Source organism: Amaranthus tricolor, chromosome 14, assembly GCF_026212465.1.
Source record: "Amaranthus tricolor cultivar Red isolate AtriRed21 chromosome 14, ASM2621246v1, whole genome shotgun sequence".
NCBI lineage: Eukaryota > Viridiplantae > Streptophyta > Magnoliopsida > Caryophyllales > Amaranthaceae > Amaranthus > Amaranthus tricolor.
In genome coordinates this window covers 13,799,579-13,821,733 of record NC_080060.1, presented here as the reverse complement: position 1 = coordinate 13,821,733, position 22,155 = coordinate 13,799,579, and the positions used below count along the sequence as shown (strand labels likewise).

Below are 22,155 nucleotides of genomic sequence, written 5' to 3'. Positions count from 1 at the left end.
GGTGCCAGCAACTAGGATCGTGTGTATTATCGAGATCAGGTAGGATCGTAAATCGATTGGAGTCGAGCAGAATCGCGATCCCATACACGACCCTACGATCCCGTTACTTAGCTTTAATTTTGGTCCTGACCTTCTAAAATCTCCAAAAACCCAATTAAACCTAATCAGCCCGACTAGGGATGCAAACGGGGCGGGGACGGGTCCCGGTTTGATGGGTCATGGGGCGGGTACGAGTATAAAATTGATACCCACCGCGGGGATGGGGATGGGGATGGGTTTTAGGTGATACCCGCCCCATCCCCACCTCGCCCCGCCCCGCCCCGCCCCGCCTCAAGAAACATACAAATTTTTGAAAACCCTAAATTTATTTTTAAAAAAAAAATTTCAAATTTCTGGAAACCTTAAAATAATTTTCAAATTTTTTTAAAAATTTAAAAAAACCCCGGTTTATATTTTCAAAACCCTAAATCTACTTTGGGCCTTTGGAAATCCCGTCTTCACTCTTCTTCACTGCTGGCCGTCATTCACTCATTTGCTTCTTCTTCACTGCTGCAGCCTGCAATCATCTTCTTCTTGAAACAGACTCCCATCTTCTTCAATCTTGCTGCCGTCATCTTGCTTCTTCTTCACCATTCACGTTGAGACGTCACCGTTCATCACCGTTCTTCACCGTTCATCACCGCTCATCACCGTTCTTCTTCTTCTTCAGATTGATGCTTTATTTTCCTTGTTGCACATCGTCATCAACAGGTAAGCATCAAAGATTAATTTATTTTAGGGTTGTAGAACTTTTTGTATTCTTCCATTTTTTGATTTTAATTTCAGTTTTTATTTTCTCAATTCTTCCATTATTTCTTTAGTGGTGACATAATTGTATTTTACTTTAACTGATATCTGAGTGAGGAACTGAGGATTGAAGTCATATGCATGTGTTTTCTTCTTTGAAGGTTCCTGACCGGGAGTTTCTTTTGCGGATGTCCTATTTGGCGATTTATATTGAAGAGATAAATGACCTGTTGGTTCCTGAACACAGAAGACTACAGATTCATGAAATAACTTTGATTTATTTTTTACTGGTTTAATGTTTGCATTAAATTTTATATTTGAGTATATTAGATGACTTGAAGCTTGAAGGTAAATATTATTTGGCAGTGGGGAATATATGTAGCTGGTTTGCGTGACGAAATTGTTGCCTCACTCGATTAGGTCCTTAATCTCATGGAATTCGGAGAATGTATGGTCTTCTTTGCTCTGACTCTTATAAATAGCTTTTCAATTCAAATTTACAATTGCGGGTTACATTTTTATAGCTCTTCTTTTAATGTGTTGGAAAGAATTGGCTTTTTAGTTCTCTTGACTGACTGAACTTGTTACTACTAATTAAGTTGATTTTATTCATTGAAATTGGTCTGTACTGATTACCTCTGATTATTAAAATAGAAACTAGATTTGCCTTCTACTTATTAATCTAGCAAGAGGTTTTTTGGAATTTGTTTTAATCGAACAGTAAGCAGGGATCCCAAACAAGAAACTCAACTAAAAGGCTCTTGAAACTAAGTGGGTTTAATTAAAATGGAATTATCCAATAGACCAATTAAACTTCTTTGGTGGAGTGGATATTCAAGATATTACTAATGTGCTTTGATTCTGGTGTGCTCTGTTGATTCAGAATAATTGCTATGTTCATTCTGAATAATTTGCTCAGAGTTTTATACACTTCTGAATATCCAGATTTAAAACTAGATTTTTATTAGTTTCCAGGATCAAAATCTAAGGAGGTTATTGAGGTATATATTGGGTTAATTTTCTACGGTTAATTTTTTTAAGAATAATGAAATTTATTGTTTATGAAAAATATAATTTTTGTTTTTCCGTAAATTATTTTACATTTGTCATGTGATGGGTATTAAGCGGGGATTTGACGGGTGGTGGGGCGGGTAAAATGGGTATTACACGGGGATGGATACCCAGATGGGTGGCGGGGCGGGGATGGTTTTAGGTACAAACCCATCAGGGAGGGTACGGGGAAAAAAATTATACCCGCCGCGGGGATGGGGACGGGGATGGGTATTGCATTACCAGATGGGGATGGGGATGGGAATTCCAATCCCCGCCCCGCCCCCCCCCCCCCCCCGTTTGCATCCCTAAGCCCGACACCTTCATTTTCCCCCAAACCCGCAGCTTTACTGAAATCCCTAAACGTTTAAACCCGCATCTCCATCTTCATCCTTCTCTCCAGAGCTTCCCTTCACCATCTTCATTCTGCTCTTGTAGAATCTTTACCACAGCAGCCTCCGCTCTCTATCTCTGGTTCTTAACCGCAATCTATGTGAGTATTTTGATTTTCTATTGTCGAATTTATTTGCTAATTGTGAATTTGTCGAATTTTTCGAATTTCAATTGTCGAATTTGGTTCTGATTTTCATGATCAAATGTGGAAGAGTATTGACATCTGCAATTGTGAATTTGTCATCTGATTTTTATTTTCATGCTCAAATGCTAGAAATGCTGAAAATGTCAATGAGTATGGACAATGTTTATGATAATCTGTTACAATGTTTATGATGATTTATTTGCTAATGACTATAGTGTTGATAATCTGTTACAGTGTTTATGATGATTTTTATGATGATTTTGATTTTTATTTGAAAACTTAATTTTGTATAATGATTGTTCAATTATATGATGTGTTAAATTGAAATCTTGTATGATGATTATGTTGATTATTTGTCGATTATTAATAAATGAGTGTTTTTGTCAACATAGCAGAATGTCTGCTTCTAATAAGAAGAGGAATAATGCACTGGGTAATAGAACTGATCCGGGTTGGGAACATTGTATTGAAGTTGATAAGATGGCTAAGAAAGTTAAATGTAAATATTGTGGTGGTGTACGTTCTGGTGGAATTTTTAGGCATAAGCATCATCTTGCTTGCACTGGTATTAATGTTGAAGGTTGTTTGCGATTTCCTAACGATGTTAAGTCTAAGTTTAGAGCATTGTTCGAAGCAACTTCAAAAGTATCTAGTGCAAAAAGAAAAAAACCAAATAACATTGGTGAGGAAGAATATGAAAGTGGGGGTAATCAAAGGTTGAGAGGAGTTATGGATGCTTTTGTTAATAAAAGTAAGCATGGTTTGCAAACAACACTTGATCAAAAATTTAAAAAAGAAGAAAGAGAACAAGTTTGTCAACAAATTGCTTGCTGTTTTTTACACTAGTGCTGTACCTTTTAATGTGGTTTTTAATATCTTTTATGTGTTTTTAGTGCTTTTTTATATTGAAAATGATCAAACAATAAACATGGTCATAATACAACTTGTCATTTCTGCAAATTTGTAGAATCGACCGATCCTACGATCCGATCCTACCTGATGATTACGATCCTGCGAAGAATCCTAATCCTGACAACCTTGGTATGAAGATTGAAACTAATTATTAAATATTTATCTGTTTAATTCTTAAAAATTATAGTCAACAAAAGTTTAATTCATAAACCAAAACTTTTAAGATGAATAATTATCACATATTACAAATTTAAGTTTATTGTAGTATCGTACTATCCTAAGATTCGATTCTACCTTTCTAGATGATTCCAAGAAGAATCCCAATTTAAACAACTTTGGATAAGATTCTAAATGATTTGATTCCCTAAAAGGTTGCTTTATATATTTGGTAATTTTACTTGCCTAAAAATTATGAGAAATAATCCAAGCAAGTAATTGATATTATTTTTAAGTGTTATTCGTTTTTTCTTAACGTTATATATTGCGTATACTAACACGCTTTATTGTAGGAACAAACACTTTGAAAACAAAGGAACGGTATGTCACGCATGGCTCGTAGCCCCACACAAGACAGAGGCACGAAACTTGGTGTCCGGGCGTCTTACATCAAAAGAAGGTTATAGAGACTTCCGGAATCATCAAGAAGCTTGTGGAGCATGTGGGTCTAGAACAACCCACACTAGAAGGTTCCGGAGAACTCTAGAAGGTTCCAGAGAACTCTTGAAGGAGCCTTGTAAATATCTAATGTTTAGAATTCTCTAGGCAACTCTTGTACGTACTTTAGAGTACCTTAACACTTGTAATTGTGTAGAATTCTCTAAAAAGATGTAATCTAGATCCCTCCATTTGAGGAGGTTAGAATGTTCTAGAAATAGAACAAGTAGTAAGGGGTGTTGCCTATAAATACCTCAAGGCATTCATTTGTACACAACACTTGAGAGCTCACTTGTAAAGCTTTCCTTGTGCAATACATAAACCTCACTTACATTTTTCAATTCTTGTGTTCCTACTTACTTCACATCTTCTCAAAGTCTTAGCTAAATCCACACAAACACACCAACTACATTGTTTAGCAATACACCTTTGGGGGTTTGCTTGACTTGTCTTACGACGGGAGTGTAAGCAAGTGGCACACGTGAGACTAGGGAAAGAGTCGACACGTGACAGGTAGCTATTTCAAGGCCTTGGCAAAGTCAATTAAGCCAAGTTACCATAAAGGATTCAAAGCTTCAACTAGTAGAATGAAGAGAAGAAAGACACACCAATAAACATTCTGAATGCACATGGCCAAAGTCTTTCAAGTCTCAAAAAAATCCTCATTCAAGAATTACTCCTACGCTCTACATTCAAGTTAACCTTTTAAGGTTGTCCTGTTATTAATCATTTGAGTAATTTCTTGTATTCATAATTGTAATATTTGATTTATTGTAAGAAAGAAAAGTGGAAGAGAAATATCTTTAATTCACTAGGATTAGAGTTCCTAGTTCATAGCATTGTGGCTAGTAGAGAAGTTAGAAGATAAGTGTAACTTTCTTCTAAAGCTGATATCTAGAAATCTAAGGAGAAAATGGATAAAGGGTATTTGTCAAAATCTTAAGGGCTAGAGAAGAGCTTGAAGGTAGAAATTAGATCCTTTGAAGGACTGAACTTTTTACTTGTGTTTTTTATTTTTGCTCTTTACATTCTGTTTTATAATTGCTCAAACAATAAGTCTCTAACTTATTCTGTAAAACAACTTCTGTTTTTAGTTTGTTAAGGTCTTGACTTATTGGTTTCAAGGCTCTGACTTGTTATCAGCACAAAGTCGAAAAGGTGTCATACTCTATTGAATCCACCTCCTTCTAAAGTATTTCATCAGCCTAATTGATTCTTTAAAAATTAAAAATAATAACAAAATAGACATGTTGACATCAATATCAATTCAAGTGTACGTATCCACTCTATTGAAATATATCAATGAAATTAGCCAAAATTAATTTCAGTAATCTATAACCATCAAGAAAAGAAAGATGTTTTTAGGAAGTAAAGAAGTCAAAGGCAATTAATCTAGCTACATCGCTTTTGCTAAACAATTCAAGAAAAACAAAGTAAATACAATTACACCAGCCCAAATCTCATGATATTTGAAAAAAATAAGATTATTTAACAACTTATTTCCAAAAATAAGCTTCGTGAAAACTTTATTCCCAAAATAAGTGTTAGTACATCCAAACTTAGGGTTGGTGTAGATCGTTGTTACTAACAGCGAAAACAAAAAAAAATATAAGCCATAAGTCGCTGTTACTAACACAACTTAAGGAGTTGACCAGTCAACTCCTTAAGTCGCTGTTAGTAACAGCGACTTATGGCTTATATTTTTTCCAGTTTCCTTCTCCCTCATTTCAGTTCACGCGTTTTTGTTTTCCTCAATCAACCTACGAGATCTCTCTCTTTCCACCATTAAAATCAACTTCAATCCTTCAACTAAACTCATCAAATTCCAAGTTTGTACCACTAATTAGTTCTGTCATCTTCCTACATCGACCTAAGGTACTATTTTTTTGTGTTTTTTTTCCATTTTCGAAAAATTAGGGTTTACTGAATTTTAATCAACTTTCACATTAATGTAGTTTCATAAACTTGCAATTTACTAATTCTTGTTGATCTACAGCTTATTGAGGTACGTATTTATTATAAATTTTTTTATTCGGTGTTGATTTTAAAATGTATGTCATGTATAGTGGTCATTTACACTTAAACTCTACGAATATGTCGAATGTAGTTGTTATTTACCTTGATCTTCATAATGAGGTTCTTTGTTCGTGAGTTTGTTGTTGAATTTAAAATGTAAATTGGTCATATATTTATGAACCTAATGGTGATGTTGATTTTGTATGTATTGTTGTATAAATGGATTCATTTCGTGTGACTGTTGTATGCTTTTGGAATGGTTCAATTCGATCAACTAGTAACAATGTTAAGTATGTTGGGGGAAGACGTAAACTGTTTGCATGCAACTCATACATGGATTTGAATGAATTTAAACATTTTATATGCTCTAAGATTGGCATTGACACTATAACAAGTACTGTTAATTTAAGTTTTAAGTACAATATGAGTGGAGATTTGTTAGCTTTTCCGGTTGAGGATGAGGAGTGTAACACCCCGAGATTTTATGACGTTATTAATTAATATTTTAATGACTTGTGGGTATTTTATAATTAAATTAAATTAATTTTGAAGTAGTTTTAATAAATTCCTTTCACATACGAATTTAAATATTAACATATATTTATATTAAAAATACAATTACGATTTCTAAAATAAAGAGGTTCGAATCAATATGATTACTTTATTAAATTTCTAGTTGGGTCTCGCAAGAAAATTAATCTTGATAAGAAATAAACGAATAAATATTAATAATAATAATAATAATAATAATAATAATAATAATAATGAGTAAGAGGCTTTAAAACCCTACATGCCCAAACCAGCCGCCACTCTCCTCTCCTCCTTTCTCTTCTCTCTTTCTCTCACTCCCTCCTCCCTCACTGTGAGCAAGAGCAGCCGGCAGCCACCCCACGAGCAGCCACCAGCACAGCTCCGCCTCTTCTCCTTCTCCACAAGCAGAAACTGACTCCTCCATGTCCTCCACAGGTGGCAAGCAGCAGCAGCCGGCCTTGCTCCACCACCTGGCAGCAGCAAGCTGCTGTGATGCAGCCTCCGTAACCCACGCAGCTTCTTCCATCACCTTTGTGCTCCACACCACCACAACAACCACCTATACCCTCACCCATTTCTAGTTCCCCTTTGTGAGCCATCTCCTCTTTTCTCTAATTTATTTTCTAACTTTTAATTGGAGTTTTATTAAGTGTATTGAGTTTGATGTTGGTTGTGTTAATTTCATTGAATCTTTTTGTGGGTAAGAATTTGATTGATGAATTGAAACTTAGGATTTGAAGTGTGATTTGATATTATGGGTGATGTGTTGGTTTTGTATTAGTTTCTTTGAATCTTAGCATGGGTAATTAAATATGTTATCTTTGAACACGAAATGACTAGGGTTTGGATTTAGAAATGAAATCACTAATGATGTGTGTTTTATGATATATTTTGGGTGGTGTGATGATTGATTAAATAACCTTAAAAGTTGTTTTGAAACTTAGTCGATTGATTGTTGTTGTGATAATTAGTAATGGTGATGATTGTAGCTGATTATGGAAGTGATTTTGATTGGTTAAATTGAGAATAATAGCTACTAATTGTTGTGGTTTGATTGTTGTGAATTACAAATACCCTTATTAGGTTGTTATTGAAGTTATAGATACATAATATTAGTAAGCCAAGAGCATAATGTCAACTTATCTTCGATGGTTTCTAAAGTTAATTGTCGTGTTGTTTTGACTATAGCTCTTAATAGCTTTGGAGAATGTAACAAATGATATCTCGATACAATAACTCTAAGATTTGCCTTATCGTTATATTAATGTTATATTAAAATTGTAAGATTTAGTTGTGATTAGTTATTTTTGGGTAACGCGAGCCAATATGCTCAAAATTAGTTAATGTAAAGAAACGATTCACACATACTTCTACTTTAAATTGATGGAAAGACTTATGTTGTGTTGAGTTAATGATTTTGACTTGCATTGAATGAGTTGTGTGCGTGCTAGAGTAATCGGAAACTCATGTTGAATGGATGATAGCGGTTACTTTGGTATTTAGTTAGGTATGGCAAAGTAGTTAAGGGAACTTATTAATTTTACTCATAACTTATATAGGTGCCCATTTGTAAGAGGAAAGTAGAGCCTTAGTCGGGTGATTTTGTGACTTTTGATCGTGCAGTGACGCTTACAGGTACGTACACGCAGTAACTAACCCTTATATGCAATTTGCTTTAAGACATTACTACTTATTGTGATAGTATGCATTGTATGGAAACTATGAGGTACTAGTGAGTACCCTTTATATATATGAAGAGCCATCGATTATGAAATCCCTGAGCTTAGAATAGTTTAGAGAATAAGAGTGTTAGTAGAAGGTGGGGACCACCCCCTTATTTATTTAAGAATTAGATTATGCCTTAATTGGAGTTAGAATGACTCCTTTATAGGTGAATTTCATATTTTGATGAGTGGCTCAGTGGGTTTTGGCGTGCTGCTATCCCAGGGCGTTCATTATTAGTCGAAAGTGGAAGTTATTCCCATCTGATAAAGTATTAGATTATGATTAGCTGGCGTGACTCAACTGGATTATGTCCGGTTGATTTATTAGTCCCCTACGTGAGGTTCGACGGGACCACCGTAAGGGGGGTATGAGCATGCTTGGGTCATTGGGCGCCGGATGGCCGATACTGCCCCTTGACCGAGGTGTTACTATGCGGGCCTTGCAAACCCCAATATGGTGGCCTCTTCACTGGTTTAGAACCCCAGTGTGTTAGTTTTTCCCGAAGGTAGGACCCGAGAGGGTCAGCTGGAGGGGGCATGAGCTCGTACTTTGCCATGAGCACCGGATGGCCGATAACGCCCTTGGCCGTGTCACTATGCCAGGAAGTAGAGAAAAGATCCACTGATAGATATTTATTCAGTGATAGAAAGTTTATTCATTGACCGAAAGTTATTTAATGATAGAAGGTTCGTTCTTTGATAGAAAGCTTACACATTGATAGAACATTTACTCTTTGATACAATATTTACTCATTGATAGAACATCTACTTATTTATAGAATAGTGTATGCTAGTGAGAAGTGTGCCTAAGTTAAGTTACTTCAAGGGTATTACAGACTATGATCACACTTACCTTAAGATAGACAAGCTTTATAAGGTCATGTGTTAGGTATTTTGTTAATGCCTTGGTCGAGTTGATACTATACGTGTTTTGCAAGAGTTTATGTTTGAAAAGAGGAGCGTGAAGAGCTGCATTCTACCCAAGAACACATGGTTCGGGTTGGAAAACACGTAATGAAATTAAGAAGTATAAGTGACCGATAAATGGTTACTATCTGTGCTTGCATTTTATGAAATCATCTTATGTTGTTTATGATATAATGCTATCTAGTAGTTGGCCTTATTATATTTGATGCTAATTACTGACGTGTACGTGTTTGTGTTTATGTTTGATTGTTGATGACTTTCTATGATTGTCCTACTATGACACATTGGCCTTAGGTCTAATGTCGAGCAGCAGGAGGATCATAGACAGACGTAGCAGGTATTGAAGCTTCTTTTTTAGTGCATTGCATTTGGGGAGAGTGATGAGGGCGAAGCATAACCTGTGTCATACCGCTAACTTTCGTTTTGTAGCTTCTGTTATCTTTTGTAAACTTTGGTTGTATATGACTTGTTATGAGGCCTTGTGTCCTCCCTCGTATATTTGTATTTCCGCTTCGTAGTTTATAACTCTGTATGGTTTTAAGGAGTTAAATCTTTTAAAGACGAAAACGTCGACACTGGAACCACGATCCATGCTTGGCATGTGGATTTGAGAAGCTGGCGACGAATCATTCCGCCGTGACATAGTTTTGATAGGCCGTTGGTGCCTTTATTTTGTTAGCTTCTAAATAACTTTTGTTTTTCTACAAAGGCGCACAGTTTTAAGGCAGATGCTGCCAAAATTTCCACTCACCTTTTTAAAGTTAATATTTAACGTTCATCCAAATTCTTTTCCTTTTCTTTTATGTAACACCCGAATTTCCTCCCGTCCTTTACGGTTTTGGTTTCTTTAAGGGGTCGGAAATTCAGGGGTGTTACAAGGAGGCTATAGATGCAATGTGGGAGTATTCAAGGTCTAACCCTACTCCTTCTTTAGAGTTATATGTAGAAGAGGTACCCCTAGGGAATAAAGATATCAATGTTGTGGAAACAAATGCATTCCTGAATATAACTTCTTCTGCTCCTTCTCATACGCCCTTCCCTACCCAAGAAATCCAAAATCCCTTTATGCCATCTTCCTCTTATCCTTCTAATGAACCCAATCAACTTCAATTTCAAGTCACAAATGATGATACTTTTAACTTAGAAGATACAAATAAGCCGTGGGGTGATGTTAATAGTGAGAGTAATGAATTCGTAGAAACTCCTTCTGAGGACGATGTGGGTGTTGACGAGGAGGCTCTAGCTAATGACATGAGCTTAGGCAACATTCCAACAATCATTGGTCCTACACCCTATGCACTGGTTCCCCTCTAGATGAATACGTTGAAGACAACTCTTGGAGGTCTTGGGATTGTGATACAACCTACACCGATGAAGGAGAGTTTCAAAAGGGTATGATGTTTGATAACAAGGATGCCTTATTGGACGCTGTTAGATTGTATCATATTCATAGGAACGTTGAGTACCGAACTGAGACTTCAAATCAAACCGTGTTCACCTTGAAGTGTAAGAGAGGGTGTGGTTGGAGGCTTAGGGCTAAGAAGAGCTCCTATTCACCATCATGGGAGATTGTTACATATAAAGGGAAGCATGGGGTTGTGTATTTAAGTACTGAAAATGTGTCAGCTGAGCACATTCATTTGACATCTTCCGTGATTTACAATCTTATTAGAAATTGTGTTGCTCAAGACCCATCAATTAAGGTCTCTGTTGTGCGTTAAATGGTGAAAGACCAATTTGGTGTTGAAGTGACCTATAAGGCATGGTGTGCTAAACAGCAAGCCTTTCTCTCCATCTATGGTACATGGGAAGATTTTTATCTTCTTCTTCCATGCTTCTTGAAGGCACTGCAAGTTTCTAACCCCGGGACTATAATTGAGTGGTTCTTTAAGGAAGATAATGATGTTGGTGTGTGCGTCCGTCCTAGTATTAGAAATTTCCAACTCGTGTTCTGGGCTTTCCAACCTAGTATTGAGGGATTCAAGTATTGCAAACCCCTTATTGCCATTGACGGAACACATTTGTATGGTAAGTATCGCCATACGTTGTTGACTGCGATTGCCCAAGATGGGAACAAGGGAATCTTCCCGCTTGCCATTGCTTTGGTTGAGAAAGAATGCATAGCCGCGTGGTCTTGGTTTATAGCGTGTGTTCGTAAGCATGTGATGCATAGTCCAGGGTTATATGTTATTTCCGATAGACATGCGGGCATTCTAGCAACCGTGGAGGAGCCGGAATGGCAACCTCCGAATGCCCATCATAGGTTTTGCTTGCGGCATTTGTTAAGTAACTTCAACCGTCAAATGGGTAATGTGAAGTTGAAGAAGATGTATGGAAGGACTGCAGAGCAAAGACAACCACATAAGGTCATCGAGGGATTGAAGGCTATTGGTGTTGCTAATCGAGAAGCTCTTTTTTGGATTGATCAAGTTGGTGATATGTGTAAATGGTCAATATGTCATGATGGAGGGTATAGGTATGGTGTTACTAATACCAACTTAGCTGAAGTTTTCAATAACGTGATTAAGGGTGTACGTTTCTTGCTTATAACTACTCTTGTGGAGTTCACCTTCTATCGTGTTAATGATTATTTTGTTAAAAGACGCGTGAATGCAAACACATGGCTAATTGGGGGAAATAAGTACACTTCACACGCCACTAGAATTAACACCCGTAACACCGAGAAGGCAAACTACCATGAGATCGTCGCATTTGACTACAGACGAGGCCTTTTCCAAGTTAAGACTGCACGTGGTAATAGAGGATTCGCCAAGGGTGGTAAAATACAAAGTGTGGATATGAGAGAGATGAAATGCACTTGTAACAAACCCTCCATATATCACTTACCTTGTTCTCATGTTCTTGCCGTATGTATTAAACGACACTTATCGTATGAGCGTTTTGTGGACTCCTGCTACACGACCCAGAGCTATGTCAACACATATGAATCCATATTCTTACCGTTGATTGATAAGAGGTCATGGCCTCAATACACCGGTGTTGAGATGATACACGATCCAGATCACATTCGTGGACTAGGAAGACCTAATTCCAGGAGGATCACGAACGAAATGGACGAAGGATCGCGGAGACGCAATGCTTGTCGACGGTGTGGTAGTGACGGTCACAACACTAGAACTTGCACGTCAAGGTAAACAGTATCTGTATTTGAGTATATAAACATAAAGATTATCAAACAAATAAATAACGTAAGTAAACAATTTGAGTACTTCTTAAGTATTTTTACAATAAATAACGCTTAGTTATTGTTGAATTGCAGCAGAGATGGATCCAGCAGCTCCAAGCCCTCGCGACCCTAGTGTGCGTACGATGCAGGCGGATCATAGGAGCAGTGTGCTATGGGATGTACAGCTTATTGAATTTACCCTTTTTGAATTTATATGCCTTAATACTTGTAATTGTAATTCATAGCTTTGGGCGTGAGAGCACATTCTCATTGGTCAACCGATGAGGAGTGTGGGACGTGGTGCATTTGCGCCACCAATTCTTCCACCCCCACATGTGTCGTATGGATCGCGGTGGTCCTTTGAAAGACGAACAAGGACCCACACAGGATCCGGCGTGGGGTTCTACTGCGATCAACTCGATCTACTACGAGCTGACCAGATAACAACTTCACTACAACTTGTTTTGTAACTATCACATTGCATAATTTATTAATCGAAATTTCACATTTAGTTTCGATGGGACCCTTACCCGTTGAGGCATACGTTGCATTGCCTCAGCACTCGAGCATATTGTCAGGGGCGTGGAGAGCATCTGTACCTCTGATCTGCTTCGACATAGTCGAAGTGCATCTCCCTGAGCGCGTACTACGCCAATTTGGGATGGTACAGGGCATCCCGCCGCCATGTGACACAGAGGCGGAGCTCCATCACTCTCGCAAGGGTCGGGAGCCTAAGAACTGGCTCGAGATCAACATGCGCCATGTCGCTCGTTGGGAGCACAGGCTAGAGCTGCTGGACCAAGGTGCGCCGATCGAGGCTTTAGGCGCACCTACTTCGGCGGATTACATGTCGTGGTTCCTCTCCATCACTCGTCGATGGATGACACCATGAGGTATCATCGTGGCAGCCCAGTACGCTCCCGCAGCACCGACGATGACACACTTTGTAAGTATTCTTCAACGTTGATTATTATCCATAGAACTTACACGTTATACATTTCATTAATACTTAAGTCTTAATGCAGGCACAGGGCATTGCATCTGTCATCAGCTCCTCCCAAGAGGAGCCTGTACGGGAGATTGCCCAAGGCATACTCCTAGGGACGCAGTTTCAACACTTCATTCCGGAAGTGACTGCGCTCGACATCACTATGTACGAGTACGGGTCATCTCCTCATCATGCTGACGTTCATCTTGAGGAGGTTGACTTAACGTGCCCCGACTACGGTGCCGGGTCCTCACAGGGTGTCATATCATCACAGTATCAATCACCTCCCCTACCCGAGCGTCATGCGACGACCTCTTACTATCGTAGGAGGCGTCGTAAACCGTCACAGTTAGACAGGGTACAGGAGGAGGATTAGCATTAGAATACTGTTTGTATATATTGATCATTAGTGACAATTTGTATATATTAAACATTTGTACATACTCAATATTTGTAACATTTGGTCTTTTGTGTATAAATTGTAATATATATGTAGATGTATATATTTTTATCATATTATCACATGTTTATTATGAATGAAATAATGTTAGGTACTAATAAAAAAAAAACAGACCATCATATTCAAATAGGGAAAATGCTCTCGAAAATTCTACACAATTTCATTCATATTCAACGAATACATATCAAATTACATAGTTCATTCGTTAACTTAAACTACCGACGCTAACTAAGATTGCTTCTTAAACTTTCTCATAATCCTTTCAGTCTCTTCTTTCCCATGTGCCATATCATCTATTTGTCTCTTGAGATTAAAATCCTCATCTTTAAGCTCTTGTTTTTCTTTTTCAAGCCGTATTATTAGGTGTCTCTGCCATTTGGTACCCTCCGGATCAATCCATCTAAAGTATGTGCATCCTAATCCTTTAACCAAGTAGAAAGGACAAGCGACAAAATCACTCCCAGGATCGAAGTCGCTCCAATCTGTATTAATCTCAACTTCATAACCACAATTACAAAGCTCTTCAATACAATGCTCCTTTGACATCTACGGAACACATATAATATAGTAACGTAAGTAAACTTTCAAAAATAATATTAATATTTATAAATTGAGAGTAAGACTAACATAATACCTTATGTTACCTTTAAAAATTGATTCAATAGAACAAGAATGATGTGGATTGGATATAATGAAGTAGGGAAACGATGGAGTTATTTATAGAACATCATTACAACGGCTATTTTCAAGTTCGTAACGACTATTTTTCTAATTAACAATGGCTAGTTTAATTCGTACAAAAAAAAATTATAAAAGCCTAAAGTTGCTGTTACTAACAGCGACTTAAGGAGTTGACTTTAGACTTTTATAATTAATTTTTTTTTGTCTTTCGCTGTTAGTAACAGCAATTTAACACCAAGCCTAGGTTTGGATGTACGGACGCTTATTTTGAGAATTAAGTTTTCACGAAGCTTATTTTTGGAATTAAGTTGTTAAATAATCTTATTTTATTCAAATTTTCACATAACCCTCACACATCACGCCAGACGATACTACACGAAAAACACTTCATAATAGGGATAATAGATAGTTTTAGTTATTTGTACATGATCTCTTATAGTTCTTTATATGATAATGTGCAGATAAAAATGTATAGTATAAACATTATTTGATTAGTTATTAAATTTTCTCCATATATATGGAAACAATGAAACATTTGATTCCAATGAAACTATGTATAAAACAATAATCAAAATTAGAACTCGCACGATTTAATAAATCAGTAAGATATAATAAAACTGTAATAAAATTGCACGATCGTGATCGTTAACGTAATCACGATTGAGACGACATTTTACTCTATGAGTGTATTAACTTTATTGTGAGTCAAAAGTAGTGGTGTTCATCGGGGCGGATCGGCCCAATAGGTCAAGAGTCTGGTCAATTATAACAAGTTATTAACGAGGCGGGTTATTAACAGGGCAGTTCAATATTAGGCTTTATTATAGAAGGTCTATAAAAAGTCATTAGAGAATCATAACAGGGTCAAGTCATTAAAGGGACATACCAATTAATAATACAAATACTTTTCATATTTCTTTCAAGTTATGATTTCGGATTATTTGTTTTAAATTATTTTCAGCGTTTGATTACTACGTTCGTTGTATCATTATTATGAGGAGAAAGATAAGGACGAGGAAGAAGAGTTAGAGGACGTAGTTTACGACTTCCTACTCCTTTGAAAGGATTTGTGTAGCAATTTCGTTATAATTATAAGCCATCATTATTAATTTTTCTTAGTTATTAAATGCAATGCCCTTCCTCTACTAGGTCAAGTAATAAGTATACTTCCTGCTTCTCATTTAACCATCTCGATCAAAGGACATTTGTAGTTAATTTTGCGTTAAATTTTGATATGTACTCCTACCTATGTATCAAATGCTTTAAATTCACAATTCAAAAAATCTTTTTAAATTAAATGGGCTGGACTTGGGCTGAGTCTAATGGGCTTTGACTCAGCCCAACCCGTTACTATTTGGCAATGACCCGGCCTAGCGGGGTTGAATTTCGATACAAACTTGGTAGAAAATCACTTACCAGAATAATGGAGTAGCGGCCTGAAGGGATGAATAATGTTTGAAAATTAGAAAGGGAACAATTCCAAATTATGGGATTTAGGGATTAAGGAAGTTAATTATTGGGTTAAACTAATTTTTTATAATTTTAAAATTTTTCCATCATTTCTAAAATGTCTTGTTTGGATTTTTTATATATTTTTTTTTATGTAAATTTGTTTTAGTTTTTAATTTTTCTTTTTCCTCTTCTTTCAAATTGCTATGTTGAATTTTTTTTTTATTTTGTTTTGTTTCCTTTTTTTTATTGTTGATTTGAATTATTCTTTTTATTTTTCTATTTTTTTACCTCTTCTGTATAATGTTTGGGCTGAAATAAATTCATTAAATTTTGAAAATTTTTTTGGGTTATTAATATTGAAGAAAAGGATTAAAGAAACCAAAAATTCAAAACAGGTTATTTTATCATTTTAATTTTATTAAAAAAAATTACAATTAAGTAGAAAAGTGTAACAAATGGATTACTAATGTAAGTGTTACATATAAAATATAAAATATGATTATCTTACCAAAATAAAATATTAGTGTAGAAATTCGTGCAATGCGCAATTTTTTTTAGCATCGACATATAAAAACATATGATATAAAAAATAAAATCATAAATTTTATGTAGTAAAAACACTCAATTTTGACAATTACACGTAAAAATCGACTCTATAATTTTGAAAATTTTCAACAATATATTATGTTGGATATTTTATTTTCTAATTTACTCAATATAACTATAAATAAATGGTAGTCAAAAATGCTTTGATCATAAAGATATTGGTCAAATTCAAATGCTATGTCATTTTCTTTAGTCAATAAATGAGTTTTATATGGCAAACTCTCTTTAGTTGTGACACTTGAAACTTTTCAAGTCTTTTTTATTACAGTGTATGATCCATGATTTATTTTGCATCGACATATATAAATATATGATGTTAAAAAATAAAGCCAGAGATATTATACAGGAGAAACATTCAATATGGCAATATTAATATGTATAAATTAACTCTGTAATATTGGAAATTGTCAACAATATATTATGCAATATATTATATTCTTTAATCTACTCAATTTAAGTATAACTAAATGTTAAGATACTTTAATGGTAGAAAAATTAGTCAAGATCAAATGTCATGTCATTTTTTTTGTCAAATTTCATTTTACAAACTCTTTTTAGTTGTGACATTTGGAATTTTCCAAACTTTTTATTATAATGTATGATGTTACATAATTAGTGTTACAAAATTTTATTGTGTTACCAAATTTTAAAGTGTTACATATTAGTGTCACCAAAAATTAAAATGTTACCAAGTGCTACATGAATGTGTTACTTAAAGATTAAGTGTAAAAAAGTGTTACCTAATATTTTCAAGAAGTTGGATATCAAAATGTGTTACCTATTTGTGTTACCTAATATCATTTCTCTACTAGTGGTTAATTAAATTTAGGGAAATTCCACGTGGTAACCTAGAGGTTTTGGGTTTTCCATGTGGTAATCAAAACTTTTCAAAATCTACGCGGCAACCCTGAGGTTTACCAACTTCTTCCACCATGACATTTTTGCACAGAAGACGTTAACAAATGCTAATTTTGAAGCTTAAAGGTTGTTATACGCCTATTTATGAGATTTATCATTTTAAATTGCATCAATTTCAATATTTCCTCCTAAACCATTAACCCTAACTCTACCATCTTTCATCCAAATGCTTATTAAGCGTGACTAAATTCAATTTAATTCGTTTGATTTTATCTACATATATAAATTATATTTTTAAAATCATCCATATAATTCAATTTATATTTTTATTTTATATTATTTTTATTATCAAGACAATTTTCCATTTGAAAATAACTCTTATCCCAAATAATGCAAACTCATAACTCATTCAGATATGTAGTGTATTTACTTCAATTATATTTTTTAGTGACAACAATTGACCTAGTACTAGTAGTTAGTTTCTATCTTCTAAAGAGTTAAATTCTTAGCCTTTAATTAACAGCATTTAATACAACTTGCAGTTCAAACATTAAAACAAGTTGCAATATTCCAATAAGCATCAAACTCCTCTTCTCTTTTTGTTTTTGCTTGTTCTTATCTTCAATTTCGGACATTAAACCACAAACATATATTCCAACCTTCCCCTTCCGTGTTTCCTTTATTACTTCTGTTTTATCTCAATTTGTTCTCTTTTTAACATTTTTTTAATTCTTGTTCTCTTTTACCCTAGATATGCATCATGATTTAATATTTTGTCCCTTGTCTTATATTCTATCCATTTTTAATATTTTATTTTAAGGTGAGAAAATTTTTAATATAATATTGAGATAAATCATATAAAAGATAACTTGTAGGAAACATTGTCAAAAATAAAATAATATTTGCTCAATTTGCTGAAAATTAACTCAAATATCGTTTATTTATGATTACTTTGAATCACAAAGAAACTTTAAAGAGGGTTATAAACAATTCTGATTTTATTTTTTACAAATATACCTAATAAGTGAATTTATTTAAATTAATAAATAAGTTAGTTTATTTAAAATCAATAGGCAGTTTTTATTGACATTTTTCACAAAATAATCCATGTGATATCTTGTTAAGTATTTTTTTTAACAGGCTCTCTCTTGAGAGACCGTCTTTTCTAAAGACAGCTCTCAAGAGCCCAGTCCACTTTGCGTCTTTAGTAAATATCTTAATTTAAAAAAAACTGTTGTTTAAAAAAAATGTTGTTTTAAAAAACTGTAGAAAACTGCTTTCTTTTTGGAAGATGAAAATTTACTGATTAACTGCCTATTTTCAAGCAAAATAAAACATCATTTAGTAATAAATCGGATTTTTTCATATTTTTTTTAAAAAATTAAGGTTTATCAATGGTGAAAAACAGTGACATTGAAGATGACAATTATGGTTAATTTTTATGATTTGGGGTTATAACATAATATATTTTGGGTTATAACAAAATATATTTGGGGTTATAACAGAATATATTTGTGGTTATAACATAATATATTTGGGGTTATAAATCAATATATTTAGAATTGAAACTTAATATATTTGAGGTTTTATAACATAATGTATTTGCTTGTATTATTATAATATCAATTTTGTTGTATTATATCACAAATATATACTGTTATAAACCCACATCTATTACGTAATAACCACAATTATATATTTTGCTATAACCCCAACTATATTATGTTATAATTCCAAACATATTATGGTTATAACCCAAATATATCATGTTATAATTACAAATATATTATGTTATAACTCTCAATATATTATGTTATAACCATAATTGCTTTTATTAATTTCCCCCAAACAGTAGACGTTGTTGTCTTCTTCAATATAACTATTTACACCATTGATGAAGCTTAATTTAAAAAAAAATCTGAAAATTATAAATCCAACTAATATATAACACAATTAACCCAAAAAAATGAAAGCTTAAAAACGAAAATAATGAAGTATAAATGCATAACTTTGATAGTTTTGCAAATGTTGAAGAAGATAAATAGAGAATAAACAACAATGGAGTTTGAGAGAGGAAGATGGAGATTAAAAACCACAAATGGAGTTTGAGAGAGAAAGATGAGTAGTTTTGTCAAGAAAGAGAAAAAGGAAAACTGAAAATGAAAGTTAAAAAGCATTGTTTAGAAAATTTAGTTATTTTTTTTAATTAAAAAATTGGGTTGACCCAAACTTGACAACGTCTTACATCTTTTATAAAGACGGTCTCAAGTAAAATTTTGTGTTTTTTTAATTGTATATTTTATATATTTAAAGATATTAAAATTTAAAAATTTCTTTGAAAACTATAATTTAATACTTAATAAGAAAAAAAAAATGACGGGAGTAATCTTTTTAATGCATGTAATCTTTTCAGTATCTTTTGAGTTTAATTTAAATACTAAAAATTAATAAACTTTTATGAAACAACTAAAAATTAATAAACTTTTATGAAACAATTACATCCTGACACCTTACTTCATTAACTTATATGCTAAGTATACATCTTACTTTTAATGTAATTTTAATAACTAATAATAATTGCTTAATTAAATAGCACTAAACAATACATAGATTTATGATTAGATCAGTTTGCAATCATTAGGACACGTCGATGATGGAACTCTAAGCTGTTATTCACCTACCATCATTAAACTATGCATTAATGCATGTAACTAAAGTTCCTTTTAACTTAATAATATTTTAATACTCCCTTTTTTTATGGGTTCAGACTCGGGATATAATTCATGAGTTTGTATGTATGAATATTGAATATGTTTTAAGACGGTAACACATTGCAAGAAAATTGAAAATATTAAGAAACTAAAAGTAGGACAACCATCACTTTTCATCTAACCACACTACAAATATGAAAAGGAAAATTGACATCATTGTATTGCCCATTTTACGAACATATATGTATATTAATTTAATACTCACTCCTATTCACTTTAGGATTTTCATTTGACTTTTTACGGATTTTAAGAAGAGTCAAAAGTGAGACCCTAAGGGTAGGAAAGAGAACGATATTATGGGTTTTTAATGTAAGGGAGAAAAATTAGTATGGATAATGGAGGGTATAATTGAAAATAGGATAAAGCTACTAAGGGCATAAAAGTCAAAAACCCATACCAAAAATAAAAATGGGACAATTAAAGTGACTTGACCAATGGGACACATAAGTTGAATAGGAAGGAGTATTTTTAATGAAAAAATTGTAAAATGTTTATGCAAAATGCAAAATGCAAAATCCAAAAACTTTTGGCTTTTCCTCTCGATCGCTTACATTGTTCTAGTATGGTTATCCATAAAATCTAATTCCATTATCTTTCAAGTTATGCTCTTAATTGATATTAGTAATATCGTTCACTCTTTTTTCAAATGCCGTCAATCTTGATTGGATCGGTTCGTAAAAGTACGATAGGACTTGCAATTCTCGTGACCCAGGATACGTATAGGGATCTGCCAGTAGGATAATAGTTTTACCCGATCCTTAAATATTGTCCCCCTTTTCATTTTATCCCCACCCCTTCAAATGAAATTACGAATTTGCCCCTGATTTTTAAAAAATTACGAATTTACCACCCCTACAAATTTCTTATTTTAAATAATAATAATAATAATAATAATAATAATAATAATAATATCAATAACAACAACAATAATAATAATAATTAACTTTTTTATATTCTTCAAAAAGAAATAAATAAAATTATTAATAATAACAGTAATAATAATAATAATAATAATAATAATAATAATAATTAAAAGAAAGGGAGAAATGAAAAATTACAAAGTTCAGCAATGCTCGGCATCACATTTGCTCTTCTTGAGAGAAAACTCACAGCTTCTTTCCTGGTCATGTACAGTTGAAGGCAATGTTGTATAAGATCTTGGACCTGCCATTGCAACATTAGATCAGTCTGGAAAATCGTAGTGTTTCTTATTATAAACTAAATGAGTTCGTAACCCACATTACATCTTGACTAGTGTTTAAGAATGAGATAAAGTTTCAATGTATAATCCCAGAATATCAATTACAATTAATTAATTTACATTTACAATGCTTATGCTTAAAAAGATCAATTAGTAAATTGGCTGTTAGAATTCTCCCTATTAGTTTACATTTACATTTAATGCATATCTATTCTTAATATATTATTATTATTATTATTATTATTATTATTATAAATTTTCCAAAAAAAAATTAAAAAAAATAATCGCCCAGAATTAGGCGATTGGACCCCGGTTCAATCGCCACTTTTTTGGCGATTGAACCGGGGTCCAATCGCCCGATTCTGGGCGATTATTAATTTTTTTTCTTTTTGAATAATAATAATTATTTTTAATTTTATTATTGTTGTTATTATTATTATTATTACTTTTATTATTATTAATTTTATTTATATTCTTTTTGAAGAATATAAAAAAGTTAATTATTATTATTATTGTTGTTATTGATATTATTATTATTATTATTATTATTATTATTACAAATAAGAAATTTGTAGGGAGTGACAAAGTTGTAATTTTTTAAAAAACAGGGGCAAATTCATAATTTCATTTGGAGGGGGTGGCGATAAAATGAAAAGGGGTGGCGAAGTTTAATAATGAGACAGACCCGACTCCAAAGACTTTCTTTCTCTCTTTTTTAATTATGCTCTATTCAACACCCATATTTGCAATCGCCTCAAGATAAATTTGCTTGGGATTCATTATTCGGATGCTAATTTTGAATTGCACAATACT

General features: G+C 33.6%; 1 long non-coding RNA gene across 2 annotated transcripts; it reads left to right on the top strand.

The window, feature by feature from the left end:
* The first annotated feature begins 475 nt into the window (after positions 1-475).
* On the top strand, positions 476-4,615 carry LOC130799509 (uncharacterized). Of its 2 annotated transcripts, XR_009039275.1 has the most exons (5): positions 476-750; positions 948-1,234; positions 2,275-2,329; positions 3,342-3,415; positions 3,796-4,615. It is a non-coding gene; the product is annotated as an uncharacterized LOC130799509 (long non-coding RNA). The 2 variants fall into 2 exon arrangements; XR_009039274.1 differs by lacking the exon at positions 2,275-2,329 and having other exon boundaries at positions 3,796-4,608.
* The last annotated feature ends 17,540 nt before the right edge of the window (positions 4,616-22,155 follow it).